Source organism: Trachypithecus francoisi, unplaced genomic scaffold (assembly GCF_009764315.1).
Source record: "Trachypithecus francoisi isolate TF-2019V2 unplaced genomic scaffold, Tfra_2.0 Lachesis_group2, whole genome shotgun sequence".
NCBI lineage: Eukaryota > Metazoa > Chordata > Mammalia > Primates > Cercopithecidae > Trachypithecus > Trachypithecus francoisi.
The window spans coordinates 127,880,390-127,905,973 of NW_022681465.1; the positions used below are offsets into that span (position 1 = coordinate 127,880,390).

The 25,584-nt window shown below is 38.2% G+C and overlaps 1 long non-coding RNA gene and 1 pseudogene across 1 annotated transcript; both read left to right on the forward strand.

Annotated features, from left to right (window-relative positions):
- The first annotated feature begins 305 nt into the window (after positions 1-305).
- Positions 306-1,397, forward strand: LOC117066098 (annotated as a pseudogene).
- Positions 1,398-2,819: 1,422 nt separating this feature from the next.
- Positions 2,820-25,354, forward strand: LOC117064553. The gene is made up of 3 exons (XR_004429526.1): positions 2,820-2,954; positions 24,652-24,834; positions 25,285-25,354. It is a non-coding gene; the product is annotated as an uncharacterized LOC117064553 (long non-coding RNA).
- The last annotated feature ends 230 nt before the right edge of the window (positions 25,355-25,584 follow it).

A 25,584-nucleotide genomic window follows, 5' to 3' on the forward strand; every position in this document is an offset into this window, starting at 1 on the left:
CACGCCTGTAACCTCAGCATTTTCGAAGGCAGAGGCAGGCGGATCACAAAGTCGGGAGATCGAGATCATCCTGGCCAACATGGTGAAACCCTGTCTCTACTAAAAATCCAAAAATGAGCCAGGCGTGGTGGCGGGCACCTGTAGTCCCAGCTACTCCGGAGTCTGAGGCAGGAGAATCGCTTGAACCCGGGAGGGCGGAGGTTGCAGTGAGCCGAGATCACGCCACTGCACTCCAGCCTGGGTGACAGAGCGAGACTCCGTCTCAAAAAAATAAATAAATAAAAAATAAAAAAATAAAATAAATCTCGGTCCAGATCGGCCCTCCTCGCCTGCCACCAGTGCGCCGAGTCCGCGCAGCCAGCCCGATTCACCCAGTCCTCACCGCCTGCCCGCCGGCCAGGGACGCCATCAGGAAGATGCAGATGCTAAAGCTGGATAAGAAGAACGCCATCGACCGCCTGGAGCAGGCCGAAGCCAACAAGCAGCAAGCTGAGGACCACTGCAAGCAGCTGGAGGGGCAGCGGAAAAAGCTGAAGAGGACAGAGGCGAAAAGTATTCTCAATCCATGAAGGAGGCCCAGGAGAAACTGGAGCAGCCGAGAAGGCCACCGATGCTGACGCGGATATGGCCTCCCTTAACTGCCACATTCAACAGGAAGAGGAGGAGCCGGACCGGGCCCAGGAGCGCTGTCTACAGCCCTGCAAAAGCTAGAGGAGACCGAGAAGGCAGCCGATGAGAGTGAGAGAGGAATGAAGGTCATAAAAACCCGGCCTTGAAGGGCGAGGAGAAGATGGAGTCGGAGGAGGTGCAGCTGAAGGAGGCCAAGCTCATCGCTGAGAATTCAGACGGCAAATACAAGGAGGTGGCCAGGAAACCGCTGATCCTGGAGGGAGACCTGGAGCGCTCAGAAGAGAGAGCTGAGGTGGCCGAGAGCCGACAGACAGTTGGAGGAGAAACTTCAAACCATGGACCAGACCGTCAAGTCCCTGATGGCCCCAGAGGAGGAGTATTCCACCAAAGAAGATAAATATGAAGAGGAGATGAAACTGCTGGAGGAGAAGCTGAAGGAGGCTGAGACCAGAGCAGAGTTTGTGGCAAAGTTGGAGAAAACCACGGATGACCTAGAAGAGACGTTGGCCAGTGCCAAGGAGGAGAACGTGGAGATTCATCAGATCTTGGACCAGACCCTGTTGGAACTCAGCAACCTGTGAGGGCCGGTGTCCTGCCCGCAGCCAAGCTATAGTTGCGGCCCCAACCGAATAAAACTGTCAAAACTGACGTTACCAGCCAAACAACAACTCACCTCATGCTCTTTTTTCCTTATGTTTACTTATTCTTTACTAAAAACGTGGATCAATTCTACTACCTAACACATTAACTGCGTTCAGTTTTGTTTCTTTTCAATCCTTATCCACAGACATGTCTATCTGATGTAGTTGTAAAGATGTTAAAAGATTTTGCATTTTACTCTCTATTTAATTTTATAAATGAGACTCTTATTTTAAACAATTGTGTTTTAATTCAAAGAAAAAAGTAATTCTATGAGGTTTTGACTAGAGATAGCTTTCCACCAAAATATAAACCCTAAAAGCAAATACAGCTATAAAAATTAATTACACCAAATTGCTTGAGCAAGGTAAACAGCAAACCCAGGGCCAAGTGTTAAAACTTGAGAGAGTCAATTATCAAGCTATCTAGTAAAAGCCTCCAAAAAATCGATAATCCTCCAGCCTGACTTTTATGATGACATTAGAAATAGCATTTAACTTTTTTATATAAAGAACAATCTCATGGAAAGCTGGTCTGTGCTAATCTTTTAAACCTATTACCAACATTTTATGCATCATAATCCTAGCTAAACCAGAATACATACATATATATGTGTGTGTATATATATATATATATGTGTATATATATATATATATATTTAGGTTTGCGCAACAACAGCACTTTCTAAAAGGGTCCCTGCCAGGCAATAACACTATTGGTTTACTAAATATTGCCTGGGGACCCAGCCATGCATAACTCATTAACACAGATGGAAGTTTCACATTATATCCCAGGTCCGTGGAACAAATGGAGTGACCCCGTTATTACTTCTTCTCCTTTCATATCTATTTAATGTGGATTATAAAGAGAATTTGATCTGCTCTGCTTTACTCCACTGCCAGATACCATTAGATTCATGTTTTTAGTTTGTTTCTCCTTTGAACCCAAGTATCATTTATCCTCATGGGTATACAGGTAGAGAAAAAATCACACCTTAAGCCATTACCTTAAAAATAGTTCGTGAACAACCTCCTGTTATTTCTTAATAATTTTTTGGTGAAATTACAAGTAAAGAAAATTGGATACTCAGAAAAGTTGTTACATAGCCTATACATTTGTACCCTGATAATACCAAACATTGCATATTCTCACAAAACAGAGGACAGTTATTTTATAACAGAGTAGTCTATCAATTTTCTTTTTCTAGTATTACTATTTTCTAGTATTACTATTACTCATTCAAATAATAAAGTCAACTTAAGGCTATATAAACAATTGAGTAAGAGACACTTGTTTCTAAACCTCTAACAGCATGATGAAACAAATTACAGCCTATCCAACCAAGAGATTGTATCAAAGCCATTGACTATGATGACATAGGTCTCTATTTATTGTCCAGGATGGATATTTACAACATATGACCAATTAAAAAATAAACAACAGGTCAATATGATATGTAATCCAATTTTGTGCCTCTATGTGTGTGTTAGAATGCAGCACCAAGGAACAAAGAATACACACCAAAGCTTATCAGTGGTTAGCTATAGGTGGGAAGACTGCAAGTGACACATTACCTTCTTTTCACCTGTTCATGTTTTCTGTAACCACCAAGACAAGTCCTGCTAAAAAGCTTGGGGAAAATGTTATAAAGAGAGAGGGAGAATGATTGAAAACTTCAGAGACAGGTAAGTCAGCTTGTCCTTCGCTTTGATATTAGACATGTAAATGCTACTTTACATAAATGATAAATTCATTGATTTGGGTTAAGAGTCAAGAATCTAACAATCATTTTGCAACTACCAGGATACAGACAGTTAAACCTTAGAAAACCAGAGTGTCTTTGCCATTCTTTGTCCTGTGGTGCAGACTAGCTCAATTTCCTTACCCACATGTCCTCCATTAATTGCCTTTTCAGTGGATTACTAATAAGTTTTTGATGTTAAGCAAACATCAATGCTCCTATTAAAGTGAGACCAAACACTGTGACTATTTGTTTAATAACACAGTCTGAATGAAGGACGAAGTTCAATTAGCACTGGAGCTGATACAGGCTTCATTAGGAAGGAGAGGCAATTAACAAGTGGAAGGCTGCAGGAGGCACCAATGTGCACATCATGCAGCAAACGGAAAAGGACAAGCAGCACCGAGTTTCTTTGAAAAAACTGTAACCTGAAGACTTCAGACAGAAAGAAGGATCATTAGCACAAAATTAAGCACCCTAATAGGGTGATCCTTATCCAGCTAGCTCCAGAAGAAATATGAGGCCAAATCACATAATCTAACTAAACTGCAGGGTGTCAGGACAATTGGAAGGAACAGGAATTATCTAGCAGGTAGAACTTCACTTAGCACAAGGTTTGGTTCACAGACAATGTTCCATGGATGCTACTGAGCACTATTTTTGGAGTCAGAGGACCTACCTGTACCATTAACTAGCTGTGTGAGCTTGAATGAGTCAACCAACCTCTACAGTAGTCTGTTTCCTTTTATGTAGAAAATTAGGGGAATAAACAAATAAGCTCTCCTAGTTCCAAAGGTCCATAATTTTTTTATTCTAATTACTCATTCTTATCCTAGTTATCCAGGAAATCATGGAAATCATAAATCGCTTTGTCATTAACAGTAATCATATGATTTTCTCAAATGGAATGTGGTAAGGGTGAACAAAAATGCCATAATATTTTAAAGACACATATGGACAAAAGTTTTATTTCATGACTAAAACTCCAGGATTTCTCTGATTTGTTCTAATTTCAATATACATCCTCCATATTTTAAACCAATATGATAAGACAGATTTTTTTTTTAAAAATCTTTTCTTTACAATGCTGAGTGTTTACAACACGGTGCCAGATATTTGGAAAGAAATAAGTGTGGCTGAAGTATGAAGAGGGGATTCTTTCATCTATTAAATTGTTTAATGACAACTCAGTCACACCCCAAGGTCACTCTTGAAATCACAGCCTTGCAAAGTGGCCCACGAGAATCAGACCAGCTGCCTAGTGTCTCCTTTTCTTCCAGAGCTCCCAGGAGAGAGAGAAACCCAGCCAGCCTTCCACAGTAGAAACAGCAGACAGGAACACAGAAGCATTTTGAAGAGGAGCATGAGAATACCAAAATAAAATAGGCAAGGATGTAAGATGGAGGGCTGGAATAACAAAGGGTTTGAAATAAGTAAGCAGTTTCACTTCTAGAAATTTATTCTCCAGAAATATTTATTCAGTTGGGTAAAGATATATTCATTCACTAAACACTCATTCAACAAATAAGATGTGATAGCATTTGAACAGAGACCTAAAAGAGAAATGAAGACGTCCGTCAATCAAATATGGGGGAAGAACGTTTCAAAGGATTGTAGGCAGTGGGAACAAATGCAAAGATCTTAAGGAGAAATTGTGCTTATTATATTTAAGAAATAGCAGATATTTTAATGTGACTGGTGTAATGTGAATACACGGAAATGTAGTAGAAGTCAAGGTTGGAAAAGTAGTAGGATGCTGGCTCAGGGAGGGTCTTAAAGACCATGGCATGTACTTTGACTGTTAGTGACTTAGATGGAGAGTCTTTGAGTAGAGCAATTTTTATCCGGTTGAGTTTTTAAAAGATCACTCTTGGCTGCTATTGGCAAGTAGAAAAACAAGTTACAAGGTAATGACAATAGTTCAGATAAGAAGTAATGGATTGGATGATAGTGAGAAGAGGTGATTAGAAATGACCAAAATGACCAATGTCTCTGCATATATTTAAAAATAGAATCAGTGGGATATGCTGATGGATTTTATGTGGGTATTAGAGAAAAAGAGGCATCAAGAGCAATATCAAGATTAAGCCTGAACTGGAGAAAAATGGAATTGACATTCACAGAGATGATAAAGTCTAGGATATTCATTTCCATATAGTTTCCTATATTCCCATTAATATAATCTAAATGGCCATGAATAGTGGAATGACTACAGAAATGATGCTACATCCATACTATGGAACCAATAAAGTTAAGGCAGAATCACACATCTTTTCATGGAAAGACATGCATGACATATAAATGAATCAGTCATGACTTACAGAAGAATATGTTTACTGTGATGTCATTAATATATATTTTATATCTATGTCTACATAATTAGAAACAATATTCAACAAACTTTTTAAAAAATTAAGACAGAATCTCTCTATGTTGCCCAGGCTGGTTTTAAACTCCTGAGCTCAAGTGATCTTCCTGAGCCTCCTGAGTAGCTGGGACTGTAGGTGCATACCATCACCTCTGGCTAAACACAAACTTTTAATAATAGTCATCTCTATGGAAATTGGTAGGTGGAGGAGGGACCTTCATTCTCAGCTTGTATTTTACCATTGTTTGAGGTTTTAAAAATTTAGGAATTTTACTACTGCTTTTTAACATTTAGCTTGTGCTATTTTTGTAATTTAAAAGTTGTTTTATTACTAAATAAACATAAACAAGACTCCCTAGCCAGTGGAGGGGTATAGCATTGTGGTTAAGGCCTGAGATTTTGAAGTCAGATTCTAAATTCAAATACGGGCTCTCCTGCTTATTGGCTATGTGACCTAGAGAAAATAGCTTTACTTCTTTGTGCCTCAATTATTCTTGTTTCAAATGGGATAACAGTAGTGTCTATCTGAGAAAGCAGTTGCGAGGATTAAACAGGATGATCATAAGGTTCTTAAAACAGTGACTGGCCCATAGAATACGCTAAATAGGAATTTATGAATAATACTCTATCATGAAATAAACCAACATAAATGTTATAGAGTGATTTATTTTTATACCATGAAAAAATATGTGTGTGTGTTTAGGGAGTGTGTGCAAAGTTGGTGGGCTGAGATAGGAGAAAAATGGTAATTGAGGAAGCAAAATTTGATAGCTTCAAAGATCAATAGAATGAGATAATGTTGAATTTTTAAAAAAAGGAATCCCCATGACAAAAGATATGCATATTCCAGTTCAAAATATCAGACTGATTACTTTTTAAAGAGTCTTGATCTTTTTTGAAATGTTACTGCTATGATTGGGGCTAATCTTTTAATACTCTTTACCATATATGCTAGAACAGACAGTGGCCCAGAATATGAGTCCTCCATTTTCTGAACAAGAAGATTCCCAAAATGTTTTTTAGCCAACTTCAGTATATTAACTTCGACTTAGAGACAAAAAGTTAAATATTTGCCTCTAAGGTTTATTTTTTGTACATTTCTATATGCGAGTGTATTTAAAATCACATATGGTATGAAGTACATGAATTTAGACATAGTTCAGATATATTATTCTTTACTACCCTCACGATACTTGGAATAACTTACTTGGAGTTCTTCACATGCATCTTCATCATCATGTCATTAGCATCTCTGGATGCATATTTTGAGATGTCAAACAGTCTTCTAGCACTCATTATATTCTCTTCCATCTAAGTTGTTTGAAATTGTGCGTGATGCCACTGGTAGCAATATTACCTCCTGCCCCAAGTATTTATCAGCATTACATTAGGGCATGTGCTCTTCTCTTCATCCTATAGAAGTAGATACCTAACCTCCACAACCCAAACACACAGAATTTTCCTCTTTAAAGACTCTTTATAGATTGTGTTCACAGTGACATGCAATACTTGATGTCATAAGGTGAAATCTCCAGGAACATTTACTAATTATTTCTTAATTTTGGGGGCTTCTTTTCTGAACCTATCATGGCAGATGATCACTTTAGGTATGGAAAACTTGCATTCACTGAGGTCATTAGGGTTTATGTGCTTTTATGTGCTATTTTATAGCACGTCTCTTATGAGAGATTCCATAATAACTTTTTAGTAAAAGCCACCCCATCTTCTGGATGATGACATTTTGGGGAAAAGACAGCTCTTCTTATGTTGAGGCACCAATCAGGCAGTATGCTAAGCCTCTTATCATATAATGTCTTTTATAGCCATCAGAATATTCATGTGAGGTAGTTAATATTATTGTTGCAATTGTCCATATGTGAAAACTGAGGCAGTTAAGTAACTCACCCAGGATCACAGTGCTAAAGAGTGAAGTAGGACTTGAAAGTCCAAAATCTTAGGCTCTCCGCCATTACTTTTTATAGTACTACCAGTAAAGCTATTGGCAAAACATCCCACTTTGAAGAAAGGGTGAGAAAAAAAAGAAAGAAGGATCCAAGAAAAAGTATGCATCTCTTCATCATAAAGTATTAAGAATTCAACAGGAGAGGGAAATGTGGTCCAAGCTGGAGGGTTTTTTTTAAAATCAACATAATTATAAACCTTCATGGACCAAGGAAAGAGCAATCTTTCAGACACAAAGAGGCACAGCTGTTTCAAGAATTTTTCTATAGATGACATTACAGAACCATGGGGAGTTAAGTTGAGTAAGATTTTTCTAAAAATGCAACTTGTTAGGGCCTGGAAGTTTTACTTAAGAAAACATTAGAACATAGCCTTTCTGGTTTCTTAAAACAAAAAGTAAAGTGTTGGCTAAGGGAAGTGTGATTTTTCCTATGACTAGAATTTCTACATAACAACAGTCTCTGACATCATTGGGTAGAAGTCATATTGGACAGTCAGCTGTGTGAAAAGAAAAAAAGGAGCGAAAGTTGACAATCAAGTCAAGAAAATATGATTCAGCTCCCTCATAAGCTTAATCAATTATGTTTAATCAACTATGTTTTGTGGAACATGCTGGATTATTCAATATATGTATCTTGAGAACAAAATAATGTCTTTTCAGCAACTTAGATGGAGCTGGAGGCCATTATACTAAGTGAAGTAACTCAAGAATGGAAAAACAAAAACCATGTATTCTCACCTATAAGTTAGAACTAAGCTATGAGTATGCAAAGGCATAGAGTGGTAAAATGGACTGAAGAGACTCAGAAGAGTGAAGGAAGGAGGAGGGTAGAGATTTAAAAAAAAACAAAACTACACATTAGGTACAATGTACACTACTTGGGTGATGGGTGCCCTAAAATCTCAGAATTACTGCTATATGATTCATCCATGTAACAAAAAAAACCACTGTACCCCAAAACTATTGAAATAAAATTTTTTAATGTACTCTGAGTATTCCTTATGTGACTAGAACCTTGTTAAACATTTCAGGTTTGTAAAAAACAGTCTCTGTCCTCAATCTATTTAAAATTTAAGAGTAGTTATCTTTGGATGCTGTTTATGTTGATTTTTATTTTTCCTTTTGGACTACATTTTCCTGCTATATCAACACAAATTCATATGAGGAATAGATGAAATGATACACTGGTTTTTTAATGAAAATTAGTTGTTATTTCATTAATATGATTATTTTAAGTGTTGTCTGTTTTTATGGAATCTTTACAATACAATTGTGTTTGGAAAACAATACACTACTTACTCAATACTAAATGGTTCTTATTCAGCTAATTTATTGGTACCAAAAGGCAATATGCAATTGAGTGCCAAAAGAATGTCAAACAGAGTCACAAATGCAGAGGAGAGATCACTTCTGCTTAGACTAGTCAGGCATACATTGACAGAAGCTTCAAGTTTCCAGGAATGAATGGGAAGCAGGAGAGAGCACAGACAACCAGTGTCAAAGGCCCACAAAAAAGTAAGTTCAAATCATAGAACTTGGAATAGGTACAACCAAGGGTGGTGAGTGAACAGTCAAGAGGATGGACAGCATTCCTTGGCCCAAATCCAAGGTCGCCAAAGCCTTTCCCTTTTAAGTTTTCTCCATTCTGATGTTTGAACATCCACTTCTTAAACAAAAAGAAAGGCCATCCTCTCTCTTCCTATGGCTCATGATCTGGCTATTTTCACTCCATTCCTTTTCACCTTCAAGTCTTCTAAGAGTTGGAAAGCCCATCTGCCCTTCCTAAATATGGGAGTAATAGGTAACCACATCTAGCCAAAAAGCAATGAAGATGTTTCTCTGTTCCAGGTGCTATAGTGAAAAGAGCATGAGATGAGATGCTCTCATGGAGTGGATGGGAAATCAGACCTAAGTTGCAGTCCTGTTTTGCTTACATTACTTATATTTCAGAGTCACAGTCTTTCCATCTGTAAAATAGAGTGGTTATAATATGGTTGGTAAAAAATTCATTTAGAAAAAAGTAAAGCCTATAGGGTGTTTAACATCACTGGCATATACTTGGAACCCAAATAAGAAAAAAAAAAATGGTTAGGAGAATGAAGACAAAGAAGTAAAGGAGGGAGGGAATGAATTAAAGTAAAGGCAGAAATTCATTAGAAACTTTTTTTCTTGCCTTTATTTGTTGAGGGTCAAAAACAAATGATTCATAAGGAAACCAAAGGAGAAAAAATGTGTTTGCAAAGTTGATCTACCCTAAATTTCAGTCTATCTAAATATTTTCAGCGATAGATCTCTGTAGTATTTCATAACTTGAAATTTTGAAAATTTTCGTGTAATCACGTATACAGAATCAGTAATACCTATACTAATTTAATTTCACCATTATCTTTTGGTGCAAGTACATTCCCTTATACTTAATGATATGGAAGTACTTGTATGTCCCTTGAATTTTTTAATATGGGTTAAAACTGCCTCAAAAAGTAAGCTTTTCATCATACATATACTGTATCAGCCAATATATCCAAAGAAAACTGGCATAGTCATTCATTCATTTACTTTTTTTATTCATTCATTCATTTGTTCATACAACCAGTATTTATTGAACAATGTCTGGGTCAGGAACTGCCTTCGCTCCCACGGCTGTAACAATGGGCAAAAGAGATGCAGGCCTCGCCTCTCCTTGGGCTTGTAGTCCAGTGGAATCACACATCACTCAGTGAGTGTACACAAGGAACCATTCACCCAACACCTGGCACACTAGACTCATGAGGCACTTTATTGCATCCTCATTTAACCTCACAGCAGCCAAGTGAAGTAGGACTCCTATTATTGCCCCAAATTTACAAGCGAGAACCACAAAACTCAGAGCTTAAATAACTTATCTAATATAAGCATATGGTCAGCCCTAGCCAAAACAATTAAGGTAACTGTGATGTAGCTGATATAAGATACTGTCTTACTATCCTCTTACCACACACAGCCCCTGAATAGCCTTTATCTGTTCTCCTTAAATTCTGCTATATGAAAGATTATCCATTCAGCCAAATTGGTGTTCATTAAAATTTTATTCCAGTGAGGAACATTCCCCTAAAGTTCAGTCATTCTCAAACGAGAGCAGCATTAGAACAGTCTGGATGGTTTTATTACAACACAGCTTGCTGGGCTCCACACCAACATTTTATCAGTAGGTCTGGAGTGGGGTCTCAGAATGTATATTTCTAACAAGTTCCCCAGGGATTCTGACATTACTAGCTCAGGAACCACATTTTGAGAATCACTGCTCTAAACTGTTAAAAATAAAAGACGAAATTGGGCTTCTAACCCATCTAATATTAAGAATTCAAAGTCAATCATAACAAAAATCTACAAAACTCTTCTTGTAACCCACTTAAAATATAGGCACAGCGATAGCCTGAGCACATGAGAGAAGTTTGCTTGCTTAAATCATTTACAGGTGAAACAAATGAGATTCAAAAAGCTATGTGGTTCTATATCCAAGTTATCTTGGTTATAGAACCAGGCTGGGCACAGTGGCTTACTCCTGTAATCCCAGCATTTTGGAAGGCCAAGGTGGGTGGATCACCAAAGGTCAGGAATTTGAGACCAAGCTGGCCAACATGGTGAAACCCCATCTCGACTAAAAATACAAAAAAAAAAAAAAGAAAAACAAACAAAAAGAAAAACCCTGATATGGTGGTGGGCACCTGTATTCCCAGCTGCTTGGGAGGCTGAGGCAGGAGAATGGCTTAAACCCAGGAAGTGGAGGTTCAAGTGAGCCAAGAGGCACCACTGCACTCCAGACAGGGCAACAGAGTGAGACTCCATCTCAAAAAAAAAAAAAAAAACAGTGACAAGACTGAAGCCTGGAGTCAAATGTACATAGACCAAGTATACTCCTAATTCCTATGCCAGAACTTCCCATGTAGAGAGCATTGAATAAATTACACAGGTCAGATATTGCTCCCTTGAGTGCCCCTGAGGGGAAGAGAGTGGGAGACTTGGGATGATCTGGACCCCATGAAAAGCGTCTTCCAGACTAAGTCCAATTACTCTTGGGCTTCTCTTCTGCTTTCCTCCAGGCCTATGGTTTGAAATACATGGGTTTGATCTAGAATAGGGCCCCCAGGAAACTACACTTCCCCTATGTACATTGAATTCTGAGAAGAATTAGATAATTGTTACTGCCTCAGGGAAATACTAACCATGTTCAAAACAATCCTCACTATTGTTACTCCTTAAAATCTTCTCACTAGGCACTAAGTGTCTGGGTCAACATCAAAGCCCGGCAGGGAGTAAATTGCTCCATTGCTCAATTTTCCAAACGGTCAATACGCCCTGCAAATCAGACTGGTATTAGGTTAGTGGATCTTTAATCTCCTAGATGATCTGAACTAGAAAGATGGCCCAGGTACAAGCCAATACTGAATTAATTTCCCTCAAAATTTGCCTTCCATAAATCCAGCCATCCCTGATTTTCAATACATGCAATCTAGCTTCATCCAGAGCATCAACCTCCCCTGAAACAGTTCTGTTACTCACTGAATCTGAATCTGCTCAGGCCTTAAGTATATACACATAGGTGAACAGAACCAGGAAAAGGGCAGCTAGATTAGTACGTGTTAGAGGTTAAGAAAATTTGTCTACCCACCTCAGGTATTCATTGACCAGACACCTACCACACATGCTTGTGCTGTGCTAGAATCTAAAATCCCAAAGGAGCACAAAATCATGGTCTCCACCCTCGTGGAGCTTACAGTCCAGCAAAAGAGTCTACCGATCAGCAAAGGTGGGAGGAATGATCTCTGCCTTGTTTATGTACGTATGAATACAGAAAACAACTTTTAAAAAGCTGGAAAAAATGACACTGAAGTAATAAAATCCATGTATTTAGCACCTCCACTTTGGAAAGGAGGTAATGTGTATTTGGCCTAAACAATATACTGAATCAAATGCCCAACTTTTCCTCTCTAGGTGGGATTCAGGACAGCAAATGGATCAAATTACACCCTGTTTTGCCCAAAAATCTCTCCCCTACAAAAAAATAAAAATAAAAATAAAAATAATTTTAAAGACTATGATATCTAACTACCCCCACTCCATGACTCATCCCCTCCTTTCAGTGATGCTATTTTTCCTGATCCTTCTACAAAGACAGCTACCCCTCGGAAGATTTATTTCTTAAGCCAGGAGTTCTCAGACTTAGGTAAGAGTTAAGCATTTCTTAGAGAACTTTGAAAAGTGCAGATTCCTGAGTCTTTTCCTTAAAATTCTGAGTCAGTTGTCTACAATAAGATTTAGAAATTTTCATTTTTTTTTTTTTTTTTTTTTTTTTTTGACACAGGAGTCTCGCTCTGTGGCCCAGGCTGGAGTGCAGTGGCGCGATCTCGGCTCACTGCAAGCTCCGCCTCCCGGGTTCACGCCATTCTCCTGCCTCAGCCTCCTGAGTACCTGGGACTGCAGGGGCCCACCACCTCGCCCGGCTAGTTTTTTTTTTTTTTTGGCTTTTTTTTTTAGTACAGACGGGGGGTTTCACCGTGTTAGCCAGGATGGTCTCGATCTCCTGACCTCGTGATCCGCCCATCTCGGCCTCCCAAAGTGCTGGGATTACAGGCCCACCGCGCCTGGCCGAAAATTTCATTCTTAACAAGCACTTTGTGTGTTCCACTCTTCTGATGCCAGACACCAAGCTTCACATACCGTGTTTCCCTGATTATTCAAAATGGGAAAATTAAATCATTTCCCTAAACTTACACAGTAAGAAAATGGCAGAGTCAGGGTCCTACCAGAGCTTGCTGACCCCCAAACCCAAGGACAGCCCACGGTTCGTAAGTGGAATGCCAGAGGCAATTGAACTCAAAACTAAGGTTTAAGGGGAAATTAAAAAGAAGGTTTACATTCAGAGAAGGGAAAGGTGAGCAACAAAATCAGAAGGGGCTCAGAAACAGATTTTGCCAGCATCTCAATTTTGCCTAGGGCCAGTTCCACTCATGCTAAGGCCAGCAGAAGCATATCAGCATAAATAAGGTAAAGCAATTTCTATAAATGTGTCAGAAAAAAACTTGATTTTACATGCAATTAATTGCAAAGACATTTCTTAATGGCAGCCTCCTCTTGCCTTTCCAAATTAACGAGTCAGAAAAGCACAGCTCTCACTAGCATCTTTAAAACTGGGCAAACCCCCCTCCTGGGCTCCCATTAATACGGAACTCAAGGACCTTCAGCTAAATACTAAAATGTCCTCCATTTTACAAAGTCATCTTGATGCTGGAAAAAAAGAAAAAAAAAAGTACAAATTTCTTCCTCGAATCCTTTTTGGTCCCAGAAGAAAAAGGGAGGTAGAAAACAAGATGAAGATGAAGATGTCTCATTCTGGGTGATGTGTTTTGCAACCTGGGGGTAGTTTACTCATTTGATAGATGGTTCTTTCTGTGAAGAAAAACGTCAATTTTGCTAATGAATAAAAAGCTATGCAAGTAAAGAGGATGAGGATAGGAAAAAACCTGAACTATCACATGCAGGGAAGCATATTTAGCAACAACATTTTCAAGTTCTTGCTGACTGTTTTTACTCTAGGGGTAAGTGTGTGTGTGAAGCATATATTGGAGAGGAAATAATATTGAAATAATTTTCTTTTTATAACATCCAGTCTATGAATAGATGAGGTCTGGTGTGCTCCAGCTACCCCTAAATTAAACTCCAAATTAAAGGCCAGGGTGGCTACCTGGAGGTCTGCATTCTGCAGAGCCTTGCCTTTTAAATGAACCAACAAGGGCCCACCTGTGTTTGTTACATGTCCCTTGGATAATTAATGCTGGTAATAACACCTAAGTGTTAGCACACAAAGCACCTGGAATGCGACTTGCTGTACACATTCTAATCACATCAGCCACCGAACTCTCCAAATGACCTTCTTCAAAACAATGACTGTCTTTGAAACCACAGAAGCCAACCTAGAAGGAAGCTGTATCCCAGGGTTTTGTTGTAGCTGAGCAGTTTCTAAAGCTAGAGTGGCACCAAGTGGTCAGGAATGGAAATAAGCTGCCGGTTTGTATTTGCATCCTCTGGCCAGCCCCAACTCTGCCCCTAGGCAGCCAGAGAATACAGTTCATCTCCTGCGAGCAGGGCACCAAAACTGCTGGGGAGAAAACAGCGTCCCAGACGCCCCTTGCACCTTAAATGTGATTCTGAAATGCACATAAGTCCTAAATCTTTCTACATTTTAAGAAGGCCTGTATGTTAACAAATATGAGAGAGAGAGAAAGAGAGAGAGAGGTTGCAATGAAGACCAACCTATCCTACATCATTGTTTATAACATTGACATCGACTTTTCTATTTTTAGCAGTCTGTCTGTGTCACTGTGTCCCACAAAAGATGGTGAGAAATATTGTCACCATATTACAGGTTACAAAGGAGGGTGGAATGATAAGGATGACAGGGAGATGCCAGTCAGCTAACAGGATGAGGACTCTGGCTTTGCATAGTCTCTTGTTTAACTGCTAAACCAATATCTCTTTCTGTCTGTTACCTTTTCATGTCCCCAACCGCTTGTTTCTGTCTCACACAGTCTCTCCCTAGACCAGTGTCACTACTACATATTCTGATTTTTTTATAGTTTTCTTGCTTTTTTCTTCCTGTTTTTCCCCCTAATGGCTTAGACTCAAATAACTTGGGTGGCTTCAAAGACCAGGTTCAGAAAGGGTTTCTTCCTCCTGTGGCTTCGTATAATTATAGACATACCACTTTCCCACAATGCTGCACCATCGTTAATCACTTCAAATACAGAGAAAGCCAGGCAAGCTTTTCTGTGAACAGAGAGCTCAGGGTCCCATTTCAATTTGTGATTATATCAATAATCTCCAGACTGTCTTCTGTGAACTAACCCATTATTTCTAGAGAAATTAGAAGGAAACGGCTAAAATCATATAGGCGTACCCTTGCTGACACAGGGAATATGTGTTTGTATGATATAAAATTCCAGATGACATTTGTCAGCTGCTTTGTCCTGCATTTCTAAGTGGCAAAAAGGCAATTTTGTCTTCCCTGTCAGGACATTCATGTAAAGAATTGTGAGAACCTCTATCATTAAAGGCACAAATTATCTATGGATCTCTCCCACACACAGCAGAGGCCAGTATGAATTTAAACTGCTTATAGATCAGAAGAAAAACAACAACAAATTAATTCTGATGTACTTTTTCAAAATACTGTAGCGTAATTTTCATGCTGCAGCCCCTATATCCTGACACCCCTGGCAAATCTTGTAGCAATTTCACAGATAATCTTCGGGCAGATTGGAAAGATTAGAGGCAGCAAAATTTCTAAAGAATAATTTCATAGAAAAAAAAGAGCTTAACATAAATATTATTATTTGTACTGATTATTTCTCATGAATACATCCTTAACTAAGGGATCTTCAAGCATAAAATAAACATGACACTCAATCTCCAAAGAGGAAGACTTTTATTTTTCAAACGGGGATAATAAATAAGGAGGGATACCCTATACTCCCATGGTGAAATAGTAGAGCCACAGGACTGCAGGAGGCGATACTGAGATACAATCTGCTTTTAAAGAACATGGTTTCATTTGCAAAAAAAGTTTGAGTACTTGCTATATGCCAGGTATTAATACAATTCTCCAGGCAGGAAACAAGACTTCTCTGCCCTCATGGAGGTTATAGTCCAGCAGGAGAACTGTAGAAATTTTACTGTGTAAAAACAATATACTAATATAATATTATGTGAGGTAAGGATAAATATTATGAAACAAAATAAATCAATGAAAGAAATACATTCTGATGAGAGGTACAGCTGTGGATAGGGTGGACTGGGGGAGACCTCTCCAAATAGATCATGAATAAAAACTAAAAACATAAATCTCCAGTGTCTGGAACATCATCATCCAAAAACTGGGAACATTTTTTTTTTTTACTTTTATTTTAAGCTCTGGGATACATGTACAGGTTTGTCACAGACAAACTTGTGTCATGGGGTTTGTGGTACACATTATTTCATCACTCAAGCATTAAGCCTAACATCCCTTTGTTATTTTTCCTGATCCTCCCCCTCCTCTCACTCTACCCTTTGATAGGCCCAGTGTTTGCATTGTTCCCCTCTATGTGTCCATGTGTTCTCGTCATTTAGCTCCCACTTATATATGAGAATATGTGGTATTTGGTTTTCTGTTCCTGTATTAGTTTGCTAAGGATAACAGCCTCCAGCTCCATCCATGTCCCAGCAAAGGACATTATCTCATTCTTTTTTATGGCTGCATAGCATTCTATGGTGTGTGTGTGTGTGTGTGTGTGTGTATGGTATATATGTGTGTGTGTATATAAATATATATACTTATATATAGACATACATACACACACACACACACATATATCACATTTTCTTTTCTTTTTTTTCTTTTTTTGAGACGGAGTCTTGCTCTGTTGCCCAGGCTGGAGTGCAGTGGCGCGATCTCAGCTCACTGCAAGCTCTACCTCCTGGGTCCATGCCATTCTCCTGCATCAGCCTCCCAAGTAGCTGGGACTACAGGCACCCGCCAACACGCCCAGCTAATTTTTTGTAATTTTAGTAGTGACGGGGTTTCACCATTTTAACCAGGATGGTCTCGATCTCCTGACCTCGTGATCCACCCGCTTTGGCCTCCCAAAGTGCTGGGATTACAGGTGTGAGCCACAGCACCCAGCCCCCACATTTTCTTTATCCAGTCTATCACTGGTGGGCATTTAGACTGATTCCATGTCTTTGCAATTGTTAATAGTGCTGCAATAAACATATGCATGCATGTTTCTTTATAACAGAATGATTTATATTCCTTTGGGTATATCCCAGTAATGGGATTGCTGGGTCGAATGGCATTTCTGTCTTGAGGTCTTTGAGGAATTGCCACACTGCCTTTCACAATGGTTGAACTAATTTACACTCCCACCAACAGTGTGAAAAGCATTTCTTTCCCTCTACAACCTTGCCAGCATCTGTTGTTTTTTGACTTTTTAATAATAACCATTCTGACTGATGGGAGATGGTATCTCATTGTGGTTTTGATTTGCATTTCTCTAATGATCAGTGATGTTGAGCTTTTCTTCATATAACTGTTGGCTGCATGTAGTCTTCTTTAGAAAAGTGTTCGCTCATGTGGGAACATTTTAAGTTATAGGACATTTTGTTTTGTCTTGTTTTCAGCTATTTATTTATCACTGGATATATTACTAATTTAGTTACTCAATTTATTACAATATTTCTTTAAATACTCAGGATTATACCTTTCAAAGATCAACTGCCTTTTAGAAGCATCTTGGGCTTTGGAGAAAACAGCTCTATTCATTTATTCAGTCAACCATCTATTTTTGGAACAAATAGTTATAAAGTCTCTAGTTTCTGCAAGGTGCTAAGAGCCCTCTGTACTGGGAATATTGAGGTGAACAAGACAATGATATTCCTTAAAGCTTACCACAAGAAAAAAACTTCGAAAGCCCATTGGATTCATTCAACTATTCCACAAATATTGATTGAGCACCTATTAGGTGTGGAAACACTGTACTAGACACTGGGGAATATCATAGTGAACAAAATAAACATAATCCCTGCTCAGTTAATCCCTCACACTCTAGTGTCCCAAGTGAGCATCAATTTAAAGAATAATGCATGTACAACAACTAATCTGAGGTTGCCCTTACAACATAGAAAAGTCAAGTATCATAAAAATATGAAGGAAAGAATAATTCCAACTTGGATAATGAGATTAGAGGTGAATGTTAAAGAATGGGTAGAATTTCAAGGTACCATCTAGGAAAGACACTTGAAAGGTTTCAGAGCAGTGGAAGTCCGTTATTAGATGTCTATTTTAAGATTTAACTCTAGTAGCAGCCAATAGAAAGTGTCAAAGGGAATAAAGAGTGGGGCCACCCAACAGCTGTGGATGCCTTTGATTCAATTTGGGGGAGAAGGAGATTAATTAATCATCAGGGGTATCAGGTGCCTGCTCCTCAACTTCCTAGGATCTAGGTGTTTATCCAGTGGCTTCTGCTTTGACAAGGGAAAAGAATGAGTCACTATAAACAGGTCACCCTTGACATTTCACAGTGGTTGAAATTAACTGCCATGGGATAATAGCATCGAGACTTAAGCTTATAACAAATGTTACTTTCAAATCAGTTATGCAAATACAGCTTTAAGAAGGCTAATATATGCAGATTTATGACTACTTCCTTAAAGGTAATGATTTTTTTAAATCTGCACTAAATTCTGGGAGGAATTTATAATCTAAAATAAAAATAGGAGAAAAGCAAACAATGGACCTCTAAAGCTTTTTATAAACAAAGTAATGCAGTTTGTTCTACTAGAAATAATAATATAAACTCACTCACTTCTTTTCTCACATAGCACATTTTACTGAGCTTTCACATATATCAGAAGGCAAAAGCAGCTAGCAATCTGGAGCACTGGCACATAGTAGATTTCATCTCATTTTGCATATATAGGGCCTCATGCTGTGGAATTAACAACTTTTAGATTGTCCTAGTGCAACCATTGAGCTATTGCATTTGGATATGATGTATATTTTTTAATTTAAATAAAATGCATTTAATATTGACTTTTTTCATCCATATTTAGTATGCCATCCAAACTACAAAATACACTGATGATTTTTTTAAAAACCCTTCTGGAGCTTCTATGATTGTATGTGATGTTTCATTTATGCTTAGTACAAATTTACCCCTCTAGACTTTCACAGCTTTCTCAAGTCCAATCAATAATTATTGGTAGTTTATAATATAAAAAGTTATCCTGCAGATACTAAGCAAGCACTTTACATGGTGTGCTTTTTGAGATTCAATAAAGATACAGAATTAATTTATTAGACATATAGTTACTGAATTAGCAAAGCATTGGTATACAACCAAAATAACAAATTTTATAAGGAGACATAATGTACTTCTTGCTAATAAACATATGAAGCATAATCAAAGGTGAATGTGTTCAAGAGAGCCTTTCTCTGGTAGTAAAACTCTGAGTGGCAACTCCCTGGAAATCCTTTAAGGACCTACTGCGGTAGAAAGAAGTTTTCAAAACAACTCCTCAATGACATGGGGAAATCAACTTAAGAATTTATTAGGAATTTTTTTAAATGTTAGTAATTGATGTTTGAAATTTTACGTAATCTCATCCAGATTACAGATGAGAAAACTAGCAGACAGATATATGAACACAACCACCGTGTCTTGTAGGTCATTAGTAAGTTTTGTTTGCTTGAGGTGGTGATACAACAGCTGAGAGAGGAAAGATAAATGACTTAACAGTTCTCTTGGGACCATCCCTATTTTTTTTTTTTCACCAGAGATTTAAAAAAAAAAAAATCAGGTTTTCAATTTAGTAAAGTATAAGAAATAGTGCACACACTCTTATGCATAACTATAGCTTCGTTCTGAGTTTTATGTGAGCTCGAGTGAAAACGTATATTAAAATGCAGAAAAGTAGCATCACGTAGTCAAGAGAAGCAACAACCACTTACTTTAAAATGAATCCCACAAAAAATTTATAATTATCTGAGAGATCTTCACCTGTTATCTTCAAAGACTATCAGTGAAAGTTTATTTTCATCATTTTTAAGCAGAAAATCCTTAATCACTATCAAAAGAATTTAAATTTGAGGTACCCATCTGTTGCATTTTTTAGAGGCTCCACACACCCCTTGTAGAGAGAAACCTTGGTTTTGAACTTCAGTGATTAAACATTGGTCTCCTTTGTACAATCTGCTTATACTGTTGTTAGATAGCAAGTATTTTAATGCCAACCTTCAGTCAAGAGCCTCTTGTCCTACAAGACAGTCATTATTCAAGAAAAAATATCATCTACATTTAAAAAATGAAAGGAGTGAATCTATGCTCACACAAGTGTTTTATGTTGCATTTTTTTAATATCCAATTCAGAGGCTTTGCAATCACCAGAATTGTGAACTTTTTTCCTCTCTGAAATAATAAAGAGACCACTTAATTATCATCTCATGGTCATTTTGCTTGCTACGTGCAGATTGCAAAATCCAATGACAACTCTAATGAAAAGAATTTCTTCATGGCCACAACCTTTTATACCTGAACTATAGCTTTCAGAAGATGATTATATGGTTGCTGCAAGAAGGTCACTACACAAGGCCAAAGTCACAATCCAAATGCCTGAATTCCTCCCAAGCACCTAACCAACGCATTGCAGAATGAATGGCTTCGAAGGATGGAGTGGCTTATAAAGGAGAACATTTTTAAACATCTATGAATATTTTGAAAAGACTATTTTAGATAAACAAAACTGTACAATGAGGTTAAAATAATACACTGACTTTATACAATGTTAACCAGCTTTGTAGTTTGAATTAAGAATAATAGTAAAAGGAGATGAAGCTAATATTTTACAGTAATTTTCACCAAAGTAAACGAAATAATGGTTAGATAGGAGAATCTAGGAAGAATGCAGAATTCTGCTCATCAATTTGCTATAAACGACAGCATATGTTGTGTTTTATTTTGAATTCTCTGATAAATGAATGTTTATCCTGGGATCAATGGCTCTGGGTGAATGGCAGATTGCAGCAGCAATTGCTTTCTTACCAAGAGAATTATCTTAAATCAGATCTCCTTTGTTTGATGAAACCTAAATTGCAGGGGGAATATTTAAACATCTAAGGAGAAAATCCATGGATAAGCTAACACATGGCTCCAAGATGCATTTAGCAGAACTAATTGTCTCTATTATTCTTTTATTCTAGAAGCTACAGATAGAATGTACAAGTCAAATAGCAAAATACTCTATCGTTATATCTTCCCTGATACAGAAAAGTAGGCCACTCAAATTATATATTTACTTCAAGTGATATGGGAGGGCTAGGGCAAATGAGACAATTATGTCTATGGTGAGTCCAGCTAAATAACTGGATTAAGAATAAAAACTCATTCCCTGAGCTATGTTATTTTTCTGTGAGACTAAGCAAATCATGGAAGCTACCTCTACTGTATATTACCTGCGTGACTTAGCATACCCTGGGACCAAGAAGGTTCTCAATTCTGTAAGTGACCACATCTTCACAGCCCTGATGAAATTGGTGGAAAAAATAATCACAGCTAAGAGCCCTGTCCCTCAGGGAAGACATTCATATGTTTGAATCCTACGTCTGCCCCGCTCACTAGATGTATAATTTCACGTCAAGTATCAAACCTTCCTTTTATTTGTTTAGATAAATTTGATTGTGTCTATATGTGGTTTATAAGATGGTGTTATGGGATACTTATAAATAGTAAAATGGTTACAGTGGTGAAGCAGATTAACATATCTGCCATCTCCCACACTTCCTTTTTGTGTGTATGACAAGAGCGGCTGAAATCTACTTATTTAACAAAAATGCCTAGGACAATACAATTTTATTAGCTGTAGTCTTCCTATTGTATATTAGTTCTCTACATTTATTCATCCTACATATCTGCTATTTCGTATCCTTTGACATCTATCTCCTTTCTAAAGCCCCTTTTCCTAATTGGTTACCTAGGGAATGATAAATAAATATATATATGTATATATATATATAAAACCAAAAAGTTGTCTCGCCACCATATTCTTTTGTCTTACACTTCTCAACTCACTCCTGCACAAGTGTGTTGCCTCCCCACTCCCACTGAAACACCCCTCCTTGAGTTAATTCTCATCACTCAGCCCAAAGGCTGTTTCCACAGACCCCATTGTTCTAGCATGATGCTGCCGCAGCATGTAAGATGTTGGCCATTCCTCACTTCTTGAAACATCTCCTTCCTCTCTACACAGAGAGAAAAGCAGACACATTTACAGAAAAGAAGCTACCATGATCTGATACACAGTAGCTGCCTGGCTCTTAGAACCTGGTTTCCAGTCTTCCTGACTTTTGGGTTCTGGGTCACTGTCATGAGTCCCTATTGTGAATTTCCCTTTGGTGCACCTTAAAACATTAGAAACTCTATGCACACGAAAGGCCGAACCACCTTAAAATCAATTGTACATCCCTCTCATCAATATCCAGCATTGGTTACCTTTCCCACTTTGATTTCTTAAACGTTGGTCGCAGACAAGCACACAACACATGCATTTACTGGGCAGGGAGAAGCAGTGAAAAGAAACGTGAAAGTTCATGGCTCAATATGATTCATTCGTAGCCCCTTCTCCAATTAAGTGACATCCCTGGAGGTTTCTCCCAGGTCAGGTGTTGGAAAGGTTTCCTTGAATTTAGAGGAAGCTAACTTAGGACTGCCCCCGGCCTGAGATATTCCTTCACCCCTTAAGGGACTTATTTAAAGTAAATAGTCAAGGCTTTGTCTCTTTGCCACAGCCTTCCCTATTATTAGCTGAGATCAGGACAAATAGCTTATGTCCCCAACATACAGGTAAGGATGAAATGGCTCCTCCGAGGAATCACTAAATCACACAATCCTCTTGGCAAAGGACAAATGGAGTTTGCCATTCGCCATCAGCTCAAACAGGTATCAACAGGGCTTGGAATCAAGCCTCTTATGTTTCTGCTTTGCTTAAGGCCTTTCTCGCTGCCCCTTGAAGAGGTCACTCCATCTCTCCCGCAGCCTGGCAGTGCCAGGTGGGGTGAGTCAGTGCTATATTACTGAGAATGCTCCCTGACTGTCAGTGCCTCATTTGCTAAGACAAAGACTGACAAATTACACTTCTTGCATTAATTTTCAAGTACATTTTGAAAGCACATGCCTCTGATGAAGTATTTTGAATAGTGCTGTGGATGTCAAGGAGACATTTAAAATATCTCACTCATAATTTTTGAAAATCTTCCTCATTCCAGGTTGTCACAGCTTGACAGCTTAGCTCTGTTTTGAGTATATTCTTTTACAATGTACTACAAACTGATTGAAGAGCTGACAAATCTGACTTAACCCAAACAAGAATCTTTAAATATATCTGATTAAAAAGAATGTTTAATGAAAATGCACATACAGACATTCCATCTAGCATCCTATTTTTTTAGAAGTCAAATTACACAATTAAAATCTCTACTGATAATACACCTCTATCCCCCCCACTAGAAAAAAATCACTATCTATTGAGACAAAATGCTAAAGTTATTAGCTATCACTGTCATTGAATATTCAATTATCTTTTTTTGTCTAGGAAAAATCTAGAATTTTATCTCCTGCATGTATCTTCTCAAAGAGTTTAATATAATTATTGTCCAACTTATCCATTCTTTTGAATCTAATGATTGATCCTGGCTTCTAAAAACAACCTATAAGAAGGAGAGTAAAGCATTGAAATAAGGTTATTATAATTCTTCTCTAACCCAGGCTGGATAAATAACCTTATGATTATTAAATAGAGAAAAGGAAAAGGAAGAAAAGAGATCCATAACTGGACAAAGGGAGATAAATTAATTGTGTAATGCAAGAAGTAACCATGAGTTAAGGTTCTTACATGCAATGGGAATTCTACCCAAGCATCCCTATCTTGGGATAGGCAAGCCCATAAAATTTCACTGATCCTAGCAACACAAAAGAGAGAAGCTTTTCTGAAGAAACAGTCAAAAGTTTACTCCCAAAGTGTTTTTTGTTTTTGCTAAAAATACATTAGTCCCCTGCATCCTTTCTTGCATTAGGATTATGTCACTAAGAAGAAGTAGAAAAATAATCGGCCATAACATAAGGCAAAAATTTCTGCCAGAGAGAAGGATAAAGTAGAGAACCTTTCCAGCACTGGGAAGAAATGAAGGAAAAAAAGAGAAAAAAAGAGCAGGATAGAAGCATCGTGGCAATCCACCACCTCCGGGGGAGAAAAAGGCACAGAAACACCCAGATTGTTTCATGGGAATCTGAGGCCATTGTGAGTGGATACCCCATTTTCCTGAGTGCATCCAAGAGGCTGGGAGGATCTCAGAGAAGCTCAAGTGTTCAGCATGGCATCACATCCCACATGGCATGAAAGTGATAGAGCAACACCATGCTCTCTGGGCCTGGCAGATATTTCACCTGGGTACTTTGTGAGGATTTCAGAGCTTCCTTCCTCTCTGAGCTTGCCAGGGAACAGCTCCAATGACATGGACAAGTCTTCCTCAGCTTGGTTCTCTGATGGCCCACTCTGCACAGACTGTCACTACTGGAAGCTCTTCACTTTCTCTTCAGTAGAACCTAAAATAGTTCAGGGACAAGTCTCACCTTAATATGGCCCACATTTGGTCCATGGAAAATGTGCATTATCTGCTTGGCTATTGTGGACATGTAGTTGTTTCCTAAATGCAGTTTTCTAGCAACTCTCTTCGTCTTTACTCAGGTTTTTTTAACTCTCTCTGACATAAGTGGAGCCCCGCGATGCACAGTAGCACCAGCTGTAAGCTCTCCTAGAAGTTCCATACAGGCCCCAACTCTGAACCAGGCCTAAAGCTAGGAGTAGAGAATTCCTCACCCGAAGTGCTTGGAGGACTAGGGAGAAATTGGACTGCCCGCTACAATGCAGGTAAGAAAGAATATATCCAGAATTCTTCTTTCTAGATATACACAAGATCTCTCAGAGTGTCTGTTAGTGTTACCACATCCTGGATTATACCAATGGAAAAGCATAACAACTCAATCCAGGCAGGACTCCTAATGGCCCAGACTCTTCAGGAATTAAGATTTAGAACACCCAACCAGGTAAAGAAGTATGACCAGCTAAGATATTTGCTGAGGGCAAAGAGAATACAGAATGAGCCGTGGAAGAAGGTAGTTATAAATACCTGCTACAGCCACATGACCAGTTACAAAGATAAGGACCTGTAATTATCATAATGTCATGAATACTTCTTCCTTAATTTGTTGTATGTGTACATGCATGTGTGTCTATTCCCTCTCTTATCCCCTTATCACATAACACAGACATATTGACTTTATATCATAGAATGTAATTTTTATTAACTTTACATCATAGTATTCAAGTTATGGAATATCAAGAAGAGTACACATCATTAAACGACTCTGCATCATCTTATTTGGAAACGGTTAGTGCATTTTTGTTGTACTCAGCATAGTTGTACAATGTTAGGGGGAAGTATGACCCTGTAATGGTCTTTGGGGGCTAAGTATGATTTAAGAAGATGGATATGGGTGCCAAGTAAACAAGGGGAGAGGTTATGTTGGCATTTGCCATGGTACCCACTTATTGGGTCAAACATTCTTCTGGATGTTTCTGTAAAGGTGTTTCTTGAATGAGAATAACATTTAAATCAGT